Below are 12765 nucleotides of genomic sequence, written 5' to 3' on the forward strand. Positions count from 1 at the left end.
TTATTTATGACACCATGGCAAGACCTTTCATTTTAAATTTTTGAGCAGCAAAAATGTGAAAAGAAAAATGTGAATCAATCTGTAAAACATTTTTTCTATAAAAATAGTGATAGACTACGCTATAAAAGTTAATTTTATTTAACATTTCATTATTTCAGAAGGATGATACTGAGTACTAATCATCTCATGCTTTTACTTACATGCTGTGCATGTTTGTATTATGAAGGCAGAACAGCGAATAGTAAGTATACTTACCTGTAAGTCACTCGTCATTAAATGTTGAGATATAAGTTGATTGGTGATTTTTTCCATGTATCATATGATATGAGTTTATTTATGTTTTTGCCTTATGTTCTCAGTTGAGTTTTAGTGCTTCGTAAAGTCCTTACGATCAGTTACAGAAGCTAAATTTTAAAACTAAACAGCAAAAATTAGCAATTACTTTGTTTGCTGGTTGATAAAAAAGCATGAATGTTGCAGCAAAATATTTTTTAAAGATTTTACTTTGGAAAATAATTTTATAATTTCAGTTTTAGGCAATATATTTGGATGCCTTCAATTTCATCAAGGTCATTGCTGCCTGGTAGATGAAAGCTCTCTTCCTGTATTTTCAATCTTAGTGATAAGCCATTAATGACTTCGATTATTGTTTTTAAACATTTCGGAAGCTATTTGTCTAAGAATATATATATAAATTTCAGTGTTTTTTGTCTTTTGTTATTTGTTTAGTTATCTTTTTATTTTTATATAAAATATTTTTATTAAACATCTCGGAAGATTTTTATCTATATATATATTAATGTCAGCGTTTGTTTGTCATCCGTCATTTGTTTAGTTGTAGCGATCAAGTTTCATCAAGTTGTTGCTTCATACTGGATTGGAACTCAAAACTTGTCTGCAGGCCAGCGAGTTAGCCTAATACACTACACGGTCTTTGCCATTTTATGGAATAATAGGGCGCATAGTTATGCAACACTTGCAAAAACACTTAAAGTATATAATTCCATTATAGATGGTTATGTGTAATGTAATGCCACTAGCTTAAGTTACTCCAATTCATTCTGTAAACATTTGATTACTTGTGTATATTAATTGCTTCTGTCTTTTGACTATGTTACATAAATTTCAGCTTTTAGTGCTAAGTTGATTTTAAGTTGTAGAGTTCAGGCTAAAATAGCAAATGAAAATTTTAAAAAGTAACATAAACTAAACAATTTTAATTTAAACCATATTCACTCCAAGTTAGACTGATTTGGGCTGCTCATTTCTTTTTCCTAATATTGTGAGCCCGTGTATTTGTTGCGATGGGCAGGAGGAATGGTTTACAAGAAAAGTTATAGCTTCAACTTTTTGTTCAATTTTTTCATAAAAATAACACAACTTAGATAGTATTTAGAAAGCTGTCATTAGCATGTCACTTTAGCCAGTATTATAGAAATATTTTTCACTTCAATTCTTTTTCATCTGATGATTTCCTTTACAGAGTTCACATCTCTGTCCAACTACCTGGGCTGCTTCAACAACAGCGAAAGTGCTACTATGGGCATTTTGTTAGATGAGCCTGAAAACATAGAAACATGTATTGGCAAGTGCTCTTTAAAAGGTAAGCTTTGGGCAAGTATTGACAGGTGGTTCTTACATTGAAACATTGAGACAAGTATTGACAGGTTAAGCTTACATAATAAACATTGAGGCAAGTATTGACGAGTGATCCTTACATGATAAACATTGAGGCAAGTATTGACAAGTGATTCTTACATGATAAACATTGAGGCAAGTATTGCCAAGTGATGCTTACATGATAAACATTGAGGCAAGTATTGACGAGTGATCTTTACATGATAAACATTGAGGCAAGTATTGACAAGTGATTCTTACATGATAAACATTGAGGCAAGTATTGCCAAGTGATGCTTACATGATAAACATTGAGGCAAGTATTGCCAAGTGATGCTTACATGATAAACATTGAGGCAAGTATTGACGAGTGATCCTTACATGATAAACATTGAGGCAAGTATTGACGAGTGATCTTTACATGATAAACATTGGGACAAATATAGGCAAGTTATTTCTAAATGATAAACATTGAGCATGTGCTCGCAAATGATTTTTTGATGAAAAGTACTGAGACACACACTGGCAGGTGATTTTTACATGTCAAGCGTTAAAATATGCTTTAGCAAGTGATCCTCATAGTGTAACAATTTAGACATGTATTAGCAAGTGATCCCGAGATGGAAAGGGGTGAGACACAAATTGACAAGTGATTTGCGAGGTAGCATCTGATCTTTAAATAATGGAGAATGTGCCACACGCAATTGCCAAATTTCGAATACCAAAACCGCATGGAGTAAAACAGAAATAAGCACACGCCGTAAATATATGCGTGTTAGATATGTTTTCTTTAAGGTGTACTATATAGAAAACACGACATTTGATCATATTCTATCATATTATATCTGCTGCAGTTGCAGACCGGCCAGAGTAATTAACATTAAAGTATACAGACGCTACCTTACTTACGAGCATTCGTGTTACAAAAAACAGTAGAGATGAATGGTGTTGTGTGTACATACAAAAAGGTATATTTTTATTTTATAACTCTATTTAACAATGTTGTATTAAAACTCATTGCACTCAGTGATATGTTTGCTTCAGTTTGCAGTCAAAACTGGCTTTTTATGTGCAATAGAAGAGGAGTTAAGAGCGTCGATCCATTGTAAGCGGAGTTTATACCATCGTAGTGATGCTATCAAATAGTATGCTATAAATCTGCAAGCCTATAAGTTATATAACAATCTACCAAATGCTACAAATATATATTCAAGAACAGGCGACATAAACAAAACCATCATGTTAATATATGCAGAAAATATTTGCATCATTTGCTTGGCAGGTTGCGTTCTGATTGTTACTTTATTTGGAAACATTTCACTTTATTCTGGCTGATCAATACCTTATAAGTTGTCTGCTGATATCAACACTTTTTTCGCACTGCTGAACTAGTTTATATTAGCAACCAAACAATTTTTAGTAGAGCAAAATTTTTTCGTTTTCTGTTTTTTTATGTTATCTATATTTAACAATGTTGTATTAAAACTCAAGGCACTCATTGATATGTTTGCTTCAGTTTGAGTCAAAACTGGTTTTTCATGTGCAATAGAAGTGGAGTTATGAGCGTCAATCCATTATAAGCCGAGTTTATATCGAGAGTGATGCTATCAAATAATATGCTATAAATCTGCAAGATTATAAGTTATATAATATTCTAAATGCTACAAATATAAATGCAAAAACAGGTGGCATAAACAGAACAATAATTTCAATATATGCAGAAAAAAAATTAACATTTTTGAAACAAAAATATTTGCATCATTTGCTTGACGGGCTACATTCTGATTGTTACTTTTGTGTAGAATCTTTCATTTTCTGACTGTTCAATACCTTCCAACTTTTCTGCTGACCTCAACTCTTTTTCGCACTGCTGAACTAGTTATAATATTAGCATCCAAACAGTTTTTTATCAGAGCAAAACTTTTACGTTTTGCTATTTCAAAAACTTTTGGCAAAAATAACAATAAACTTTTAGCCAATGGGCACTGCACAAGTTATCAAATGACTGTTCAGAATGTACCTCATTCATAAGTTGGGAATCATCTGTGTTTTATTCTGTTCCAAATAGTAGAATTGTCACAGTAGTGCCAGTACCAATCTCTATAAACTTTGCAAACCTGTGAAAATATTCTATGATGGAAGTCATGGCCGAGTAGTTAGAGCACTCAATCTGTAAACCGTAGAGCAGGCAACATCACTGAGCAGACATCTTGCAGCGTCAAGAATGACAATCAGTCTTAAACCACTTATCAAAATTGCGGCTACAGATTCAGCCGCTATAGTTAGCTTTAAAGAAACCTGTAAGGTTTGTTATAACTTCAGACAAAGGGCTTGTAAGCGTAAGTGATATCCATAACAGAGAGCTCTTAAAGCTAAAAACTATAATAATGTTTATGGCAACGGTGTATTTTGCATTAGAACCCATGAAGTAATGAGCGATGTGGTAATACTAATGTAACAACACTTGAATGAAATTTCAAATGTGTATTTACTGAAATCATATGTCTGTTATGTTAGTACTTGCATCAGATCTTAGATAGTGAACTTTACAATGGTCTTTTTATGCGCAGATTCCGATTTTGAATCGGCTTCAAATAGAATTCTAATTCAAAACTCGTCAGGTATATCAGAAATGTCGATGACCCAAGCTTCCAAACATTAATTTGTATTACATATCTTTCCTTTGTTATAAGCGAAGTGAGCCATGATTGCAGATCCTGTATTGTCTTGTCTCGACAGTCACTACAGCTTCTACATGATCTCAAAGCCAATAGTAAGTTAGGCTGCCGGCCGATATTCTATATTACATTACATTGAAGTAAACACACTGACAGCTCACAAGTTCTGTTGCTTCACTTTCCATAAAGCTTTGTAATAACTGAAATGGCTATTGATTCAGTGAGACATCCCAAGCGTTTATTAGTCTTGGCTATCAACTTTACCTTAAAGGTTGACTTGCAAAAAATTCACATTACAGTTATTTGGTATCGAAAGATTCACCATGTCTTACTCTGTTGCGTTGTAGGTGCAAAATATGTGGTTAGAATATGTGGTTGTAGGTGCAAAAAAGTAGAAATGTGATTAGTGATTAGATCAGTGAGACATGCCAAGCAACTCACTTAATTGTCTTGGATATCAACTTTACCTCAACAGTTGTGCAATCACCTCTACACAAGCATTTTTGACAAGACATGTAAAATAAAAACAACATTTGGTTTTCATATAAAAAGCAATTTTTAACATACAATTTCCAAAATTTTTAAAATTTATTCTAGATTGTTGAAAGATTTATGAAAATTGTAAAAGTAGAGTAAAATAAAATATATGCGAATAAACATAATTTAAATTATATCTACAGTAAGTTAGACCAATTTGGGCAGCCTGTTTCTATTACGGACTCTACAGCCACATCTACACTTGTATCGGTAATCTACAATAAAATTAAAAAAATTTCTATATGCTGATATATTCTTATTTTAGATTTCACATATAATCCAAAGCTTTTTATTTAATCTTTTAAGTAATTCTATATCACTATTGTTGTAGCGCTAGTGGTGATTACCTCACAAAGTATTTTTTGTTATTCTTCAGCTTTGGAACAAATTAAACAAACTATTATGTATTAGAATATTTGCTCCATTTTAAAGTGATTCTTAAATATGAAGCCAGTATCATCGTTACTTTCTATTTCTCTAAAATTCTGAGCAGCCAATGCTAGATATTAGGAATAAATATGCTTCAAGTTCAATATCTGCCAAAACCAATTAGCTTTGCTGAGTTTGCAAGTTCTATCGGTGGCCTTTTCTATCGGTGGCCTTGGTCTATCGGTGCGATCTGTCCTTTTAGTCAATTCAATATTTTATTCTTGCGTTCTTTTACTTTTGTTTAAACAATCGAATTGCCGTGTTACCATTTTCTTTTATTTCTAAATACTATCTCAACGCTATGTGTTTATTTTTGTGATACTATTCTCATGTTATTGTTGTTTTTCCGTAAAACCTGATGTGTTTTTTGGCATTTAGTGGTGAAATAAAGTTACAATCAAGTCAATCTAATGTAAACAGAAAAGGGCGTTTCTAAAAACACCTACTTTTTTGGATTTTATGTGACACACACAGCTGGCCCATTAGGTAGTTTAGGTAACTTTTTTTAAACTCATATTATATGAGCAGGTGTACATTAGTTTGGTGCAAAAGTTCCCTGGTCTATACATATTTCACAACACGAGGGATCTAAAGAAACATATCTAGTTCTTGTCTGCAATTTAGGGAAGTCCACGATTGTAAAACGGACGATTCATAATCGTTCATGCGAGTTCACATGAACAAAGTGCTTTAGGTTTCATGTTTGCAACTCAACAAGCTTTTTCTACGTTTTGTGACCAAGTATTTCTTGGTTCATTTTTAAGCAATTGTTCAAAGTCTTCATATTTCCGATTGTTTTCGATTCCTGCCAAGCCAGAGCTGTTAAATATTTTTTTCTCCACACCTGAGGTCCATGAATAAGCATGGCACCCATGATAAAACTAAGTTATAAAATGTATGTAAACTTTGCATTATGAGAATAATTACAGATCCTCAAACCATGGCTATGTTATTAAAAGCTGCCAAAGCAAACATCTTTCAGAATCAGTTTTGGTTTAGGAGTTTAGGAATAGTATTTTTTTCCAAAATTATTGCTATAAACACTGCTTAAAACAATGCAAAAGGTAAATGCAAAAAGAAAAGCATAAATATCTATTACAATAAGCCGAAGTAACATTTTTTCCATTTTTGTGGGTAGCCAACTCAAAATTATCCATCTTGAATTAGTGTGCCCACATTTTACAGCAATTTACATCATTTTGCATAATGCTGACATCTGATAGGTAAATAGTTTACTTTAAAGATTGCAACCTAATACAATGATAGAATGGCAGTGCATTTATTTTTAAATTGAATTCGATTTATTTAAAGGTTATAGCTATGCAGGTCTGCAGGAAGGAAACAAGTGCTATTGCAGTTTCTCTTTGGATGAATCAAGACTTGTCTTAGACAGTCTGTGCTCTGCGAGTTGTACAGAAGAAGAGACAGAGACGTGCGGCGGTTACAATCACTTGAGTGTTTACGCCACATTTACAGAGTCTGGTAAGTAACTCAAAAAACATTAAAAGCTAATCCATATGGACAAGGTGTGAATAAATAAGAAATAATTGGCTCATGATAGAATTAGAATGCAGCCTTATGTTGTGTTTTATATCAATGATATACAGCCCCAAAGGATAGCCGACGGCGCTCATATGGGCGGGGTTTAATGATGAAGCTCTGTTGGGATTAACCCGAACACGGCACCCGAACAAACAAATATGCTGAATAAAGCACCTTGTAAATTTACGAATATTATGAACTATAGCGGCTGTTTTACTTATCTGTTGAATTCATTTTTTTGTCAAATAAATATAGTATCCCAATATTGTCACCGTTATGATCAGTCAGTTGCCATTCACAAGCATTCGTGATATTAATAGTCACAATCGTAAAATAGCTCAAATTCGGTTTTGCATTAGATTTTGAGTATGAAAACTACACTGCACAGCTTTGCCTGCTGTCCCATCTTATTGGCAAGGTAAAACAATGTGAAACCGATGAAAGACTTTGTCATTTTATATTAGGAGTGGCAAAATATTAATCAAAAACTAGAAAAAAAATGCCATTGTTCGGGTAATTATATTCAACTTTAGGCATATACTATGATCTTTACTAATTTTAAAATTACTAAAAGTAGGTAATTTGAAATGTTTTATTTTGATTAGATACATTATTTTGGTTAGGTATTACCCCTACATTGCAGAAATTCAATGTTTGCTATTGTGACCCGCGGGGTCTACTGGCTGAATAAGCTAATGAAACGATAACAGCGATTCATGTTTTCTAAAACCTAACAAGGCAACGCGACCGCCCCGCGAGAGTTGTGTTTGCTTTGAAACCCAGGCTAGCACAATCCTAATAGAGCTCCATAATTAAACCCCGCCCATATAATAGCCGTCGGCTATCCTTTTGGGCTGTATATCATTGTTTATATTTAGCAAGTTAACGGCAGAAACAAACAAAATCAGCTATCGAAAAAACTTCAGTTTTTTATGTTAAGCAGACTTTTTTGTAGTCATTTGCAGCTAGACACTATTGTCATAAAGTGACTGAGAATAGCATCGCTGAAATTGATGTTTTTTACAAGTACAGTGAAAATACTATCATTTTTCAAAAATTAGTTAGTTAATGCTGCTAGTTGATTATGAGTTAAAAATTGCTGTTAGTACTTATTATTGATATTTTTTGACAAGCAGGAAGACTCGCATACACTAACTCCATATTGCAACTGTGATTCCAAGTTTGCTTGTCACTTCCAAAAAACTTTCAGGAGGTGACAACTCTTCAACTTTTTTAGCCTTTCCAAATGTTGAATATAACTTCATATTAGTTATCTAAAACAGTATGTTTTTCTCAATTATACTAGTATTGTACTTAAACATTTGCAACTCTCTTGAGAACTCTATCTGTCTAGCAGGGGTATTGGCTAAAAATGAAAACTAAAAATATCATAAATTGAAAAGTAATTTACAAACGTTAAGTTAAAATTGGTCAAGAGAGCCACCATGGTTCAGTAGGTTACTACGCTGGCTTACGATTGATAGGCCAGTGTTTTGAACTGCAGTTGAACTATTGTTGGTGTCAAAAGGTCATTCAACTACAATTCCACCTATGCCAAAACATGATAAACCGTCACATTAAATCTCATACTATTATACTGCAAGAAAATACTGGGAAAGTTGAGAGAAGAAAAATGGATGTCTTGGACACTAGTGCGAAATTATGAAATAATACTTTAAGAATAAGTAGAATTCTATAAATCAAGATTTGAAAGATTTACTTGCAACAAAATTCACATTACAGTTATTTGGTATTAAAAGGTTTACTATGTCTTTCTGTGCTGTGTTGTAGATGCAAAATACTGTATGTGGAAATGTGATTACAAGCTCTAAAAAGCTCACAAACAAACAGTTAAAAAAAAGCGGCTGTAGGTTAGAATCCCTAATTTTTGATGACGTATTCAACTCGAGGTGGTTATTGTTTTTACATGTGATGTTACCACGTGAAATGAAAGACTAATAAAAGACTCAAAATAAAACCTCTCATAGCACTAGTTTATGACAAACACTTCTGGTTCTACCGAAAATCCCGTATCAAATATACATGCAGGTGCTCACTACTTTATAGGTTCTTTTCAGCTTGGTCTAATCATCCAGCCATAATTTTATCATGTGACCTATATTCTCTGCCAAATGGCGCAAACAATTTCTGCAGCATTTTTTGACTATCACAGGTGCCTAACCGGCTCTTCATGGTTATCAGAAGATGATATGCACTCCCTTGAGCTGAGGTTAAAAAATTAAACTGATTTTTAAGCTAGGTTTCGAGATATTAGTGCTCAAAGTGACAGCAGTACAATGATAGTGAAAAAACGCGCAAAGACAATAGACATGGTTTTATTGAATGCATGAAGTATATTTGTGAAAACATTTCGACAAATGAGGTTGCATGAAAGTGTAAACACTGTATTCAACCCAACATCGTGTTCGATTCCAACCTACGGCTGCTTTTGTAATGGCTGCAATTAACCATTCATTTTTGAGCTTTTCAGAGCTGCTAATCACATTCCCGCAAATTTTGAACCTACGACACAGCAGAGTAAGACATGGTGAATCTTTTGATACCAAATATCTGTAATGTAAATTTTGTTGCAAGTCAACCTTCAAGTACTATTTTATAAAAATTGTTAACAAATTTAAAAATATGAATAATTTAAAATTAGCTGAAGCCTCTGAAGGGTTCATCCCTCACTGTACGCCCCAAATCTTATAACTAAAATTTCTTAAATTCTTTTAAAGATTTATTTAATTACTACATCATGTCATCTATAAAACATACAGTTAGTGTATGTGGCACTTTTTCAGACAGTCCTCCAAAGAACAGCACTAATAATCACGAGTTTGAGTACATCTATGGATTTGATTTGCCGGCTACCAGTTGGGCCCGTGAAATTATTGAGCACCCACACAAGCCACATACATTATTGATTGTCAATTACAAACAACTCATTGAAGCAAACAGCGAAGGTTGTAAGGTCATTGCCGGAGAGAACATCAGCGCAGCATGCGACTATGAAGCTAATAATTTCACTTTCGTCACACTCACCGATGTCGCCCATGTTAACTTTAGTATTTTCGATGATTGGAATACTGATTTAGGCTCAGAGTTTTCATTACTAGTTATTGACCCTTCTCAGAAATTCATGACGACTATTGAGATGGATGGCGATGCTAATTACTGTCCTACAAGCCAGAAATTGAATTTCATTTCCGTTTATGACCAGCTGTCGAAAGGCTCATACCCTGACGGAAAGATTTGTTGGAACACGATGAGTTTGCGAAAGTTGAAGGTTGCAAATTTTAGGGATCATGTTACTGTGCTAATCTACAAAAAAGACGAATACGCTCTACTCAATTTCTACAAGGATGGGTTCACGTCAATAAAATATAAACAAATAATTCCATTTTATTATGTCAGTAACTTTGGGAAATGGCAAGGAGTAGTTGGATTTTCTAGATTCAACCTGGGAACTGGGAACATCTGCAATGCATCTAAAAGGGTCGATAACAGCGGTGACTATGTAACGGCTATTTTCTTTAACTGTCCTAGCATGTCTGGGACTCCTTCAATATTCAATAATCGCTACTTTATAATTGACGATCAGCAGCTGGTTGAACTTGTTTGGCCGACTGAGTACTCCTTGATGCCGGCTAAACTTCCTGTTGAAATAATAAACATACCTGAAGAGCTCAAATTCAACAGCTTAGTAGTAACTCGAGATGGTATTTGGCTAGGTACCTATCCCGGACACTTGCGGCTTCACCTAGTTCAAGCAAAGGAATTAGTTGTAAAAAAGTCTGTGCCCAAAGGTCATGGTCGAATGGTGATGCTAGGTCATGGGGAATGCAAAGGCCGATTTCTGTCTAGTAAGGGAGTCAAGAATGTAGAGAGTTGTGCTGTTGATTGCTTGAAAGAAACTCAATGCTATTCATACAGCTATGCTGCCGGTCACGACCCACCCTGTCAGCTTCATGGCAAGACCAATTATCTTGAAGTATCGCAGTCTAACGTGGAATGCTATAGCTATACTATCTAAACTATAACCATAATTTATAACCATAACCTCTCCTTAAGTATGCAATGCTGTAATTGGTCTTTCCAATATCATTTGGTTAGAAAATCTCCGCTGTACCAAAAATTGTGCTCTTGTCTGTGTATCTATTGAGAATATAACTGCAGTCAAACTAGGATGAGTTATTGCTGCATGGTTTACAGCATGAAACAGAGAAGCTTGAATGAACTTCACTTTTGATTCTCAGTTGGGAGAAGAGAAAATTGTCAGGCAAACTGGTTCATCGGCAGAAGAGCATGGCCCAAGCAATTAACTTGAACAAGTGTTTTTAGTCTGAAACCTCTTCAATAAAGTAAAAAATTCCATTATTTTGTAGACTAAAAAACTCCATCATTTTTAAAATGTTTTTAAGGTGAATCGATATCAACTTAATGTTCTTGTTGTTTAATTAATACTGCAAACTCATCAAATGGTTTCATATGGGCCTATATTAAAAGTTCTACGTAAAATCAATCAGCTTTATCTAAATTACAGTGTATCTCCACTCCAACCTATGCATATTTTCTAAAACATTTTTACGTAAGTTAAAATTTCACTTGAACAAAACTTGAACTTCTTAGCCTGAGTTCTTGTCTGAAGTGATTAAAGTCGAAGATTCCATTGTTTTGTAGACTAAAAGGCTGCATCATTTAAAAATGCAAAACTGTTTCTAAGGCAAACCGATATTAACTTAATGTTTTTGCTATTTAATTAATACTGCAGACATATTAAATGGTGTCATATTGACCTATATTTAAAGTTTTACTTGAAATCAATAGGCTTTGGCTGATTATCAAGTATAGATCTATAGCGCAATGTATCTTTACTCCAACCTATGCATATTTTCTAAAACTGTTCTACAATAGGTTGGAATTTCACTGTGAAAAGAAAACCTTGGGTTTTATTTCTAGCTATCATCAAATTTTACCTGCACATTCTTCCAATTTTTAGGCAGGGTCTCAATTATTAAAAGTTTTGATGTTTATTGAGTCATGTGTAGTCAGCAAAGGTTTTCTAGATTTTAAACCAGATGATAAACGATTATTGGGCCTTCTACAAGCATAGATTTAAAAACAAGTTCTCACTAATCTGACTTACCTAAAGCTGTAGGAATTTACATTTTAAAAGAAGTAATTGAAAATTCATGACAGCTTTTAGTGTAAGAATCTCACTACCACATTTTTTACATGCTATTTCTAGCCAATTTGTTTGCATTTTACTCAACTTTTCAAAAATTAATCATATGCACCTATTCTGTGAAATTTGTCAAAGGACTTCAAACAAAATCATAGTTTGTGGTTATTAGTGCTCATTGATTTGTGAGCAGTCGACAAGTGCAACTAGCATTTGCCTGAAATAAACTAAACACAACTCAATAGAGCTCAAAACAAAACTTGTTCAAATGAACTTTCAGCTCAGAAAAACTATTCAGATATCTGAACCTGATCTTTGCCTAGTTGAAGGTAATAAAGGGTTTTGTGTCATTATATCAGTCTAAATATTTCTATAAGTAACTAAAGTTATTAGAAAATTCATAAAATGTCTAAGTTAAATATTAGAACTATAAAGAACATATTGAAATATATAGAAATACTGAGAAGTCTTTTACTAATAAATAGCTTCAAGATGAAAATAAGCAGCTTTTGTTACACTCTGGCATGCCAGTACCCTAAGCTTAACTGTCTATGTACCATACCAGTACCCTAAGGTTAACTGTCTATGTACCATATCAGTACCCTAAGTTTAACTGTCTATATACCATACCAGTATCGTAAGGTTAAAGGTTGACTTGCAACAAAATTCACATTACAGTTATTTGATATCATAAGATTCACCATGTCTTACTCTGTTGTGTTGTAAGTACAAAATATATGGGAATGTGATTAAAAGCTCTTTGGATTCGCTTTCCAA

Source organism: Watersipora subatra, chromosome 7 (genome assembly GCF_963576615.1).
Source record: "Watersipora subatra chromosome 7, tzWatSuba1.1, whole genome shotgun sequence".
In the NCBI taxonomy this organism is placed as follows: Eukaryota; Metazoa; Bryozoa; class Gymnolaemata; order Cheilostomatida; family Watersiporidae; genus Watersipora; species Watersipora subatra.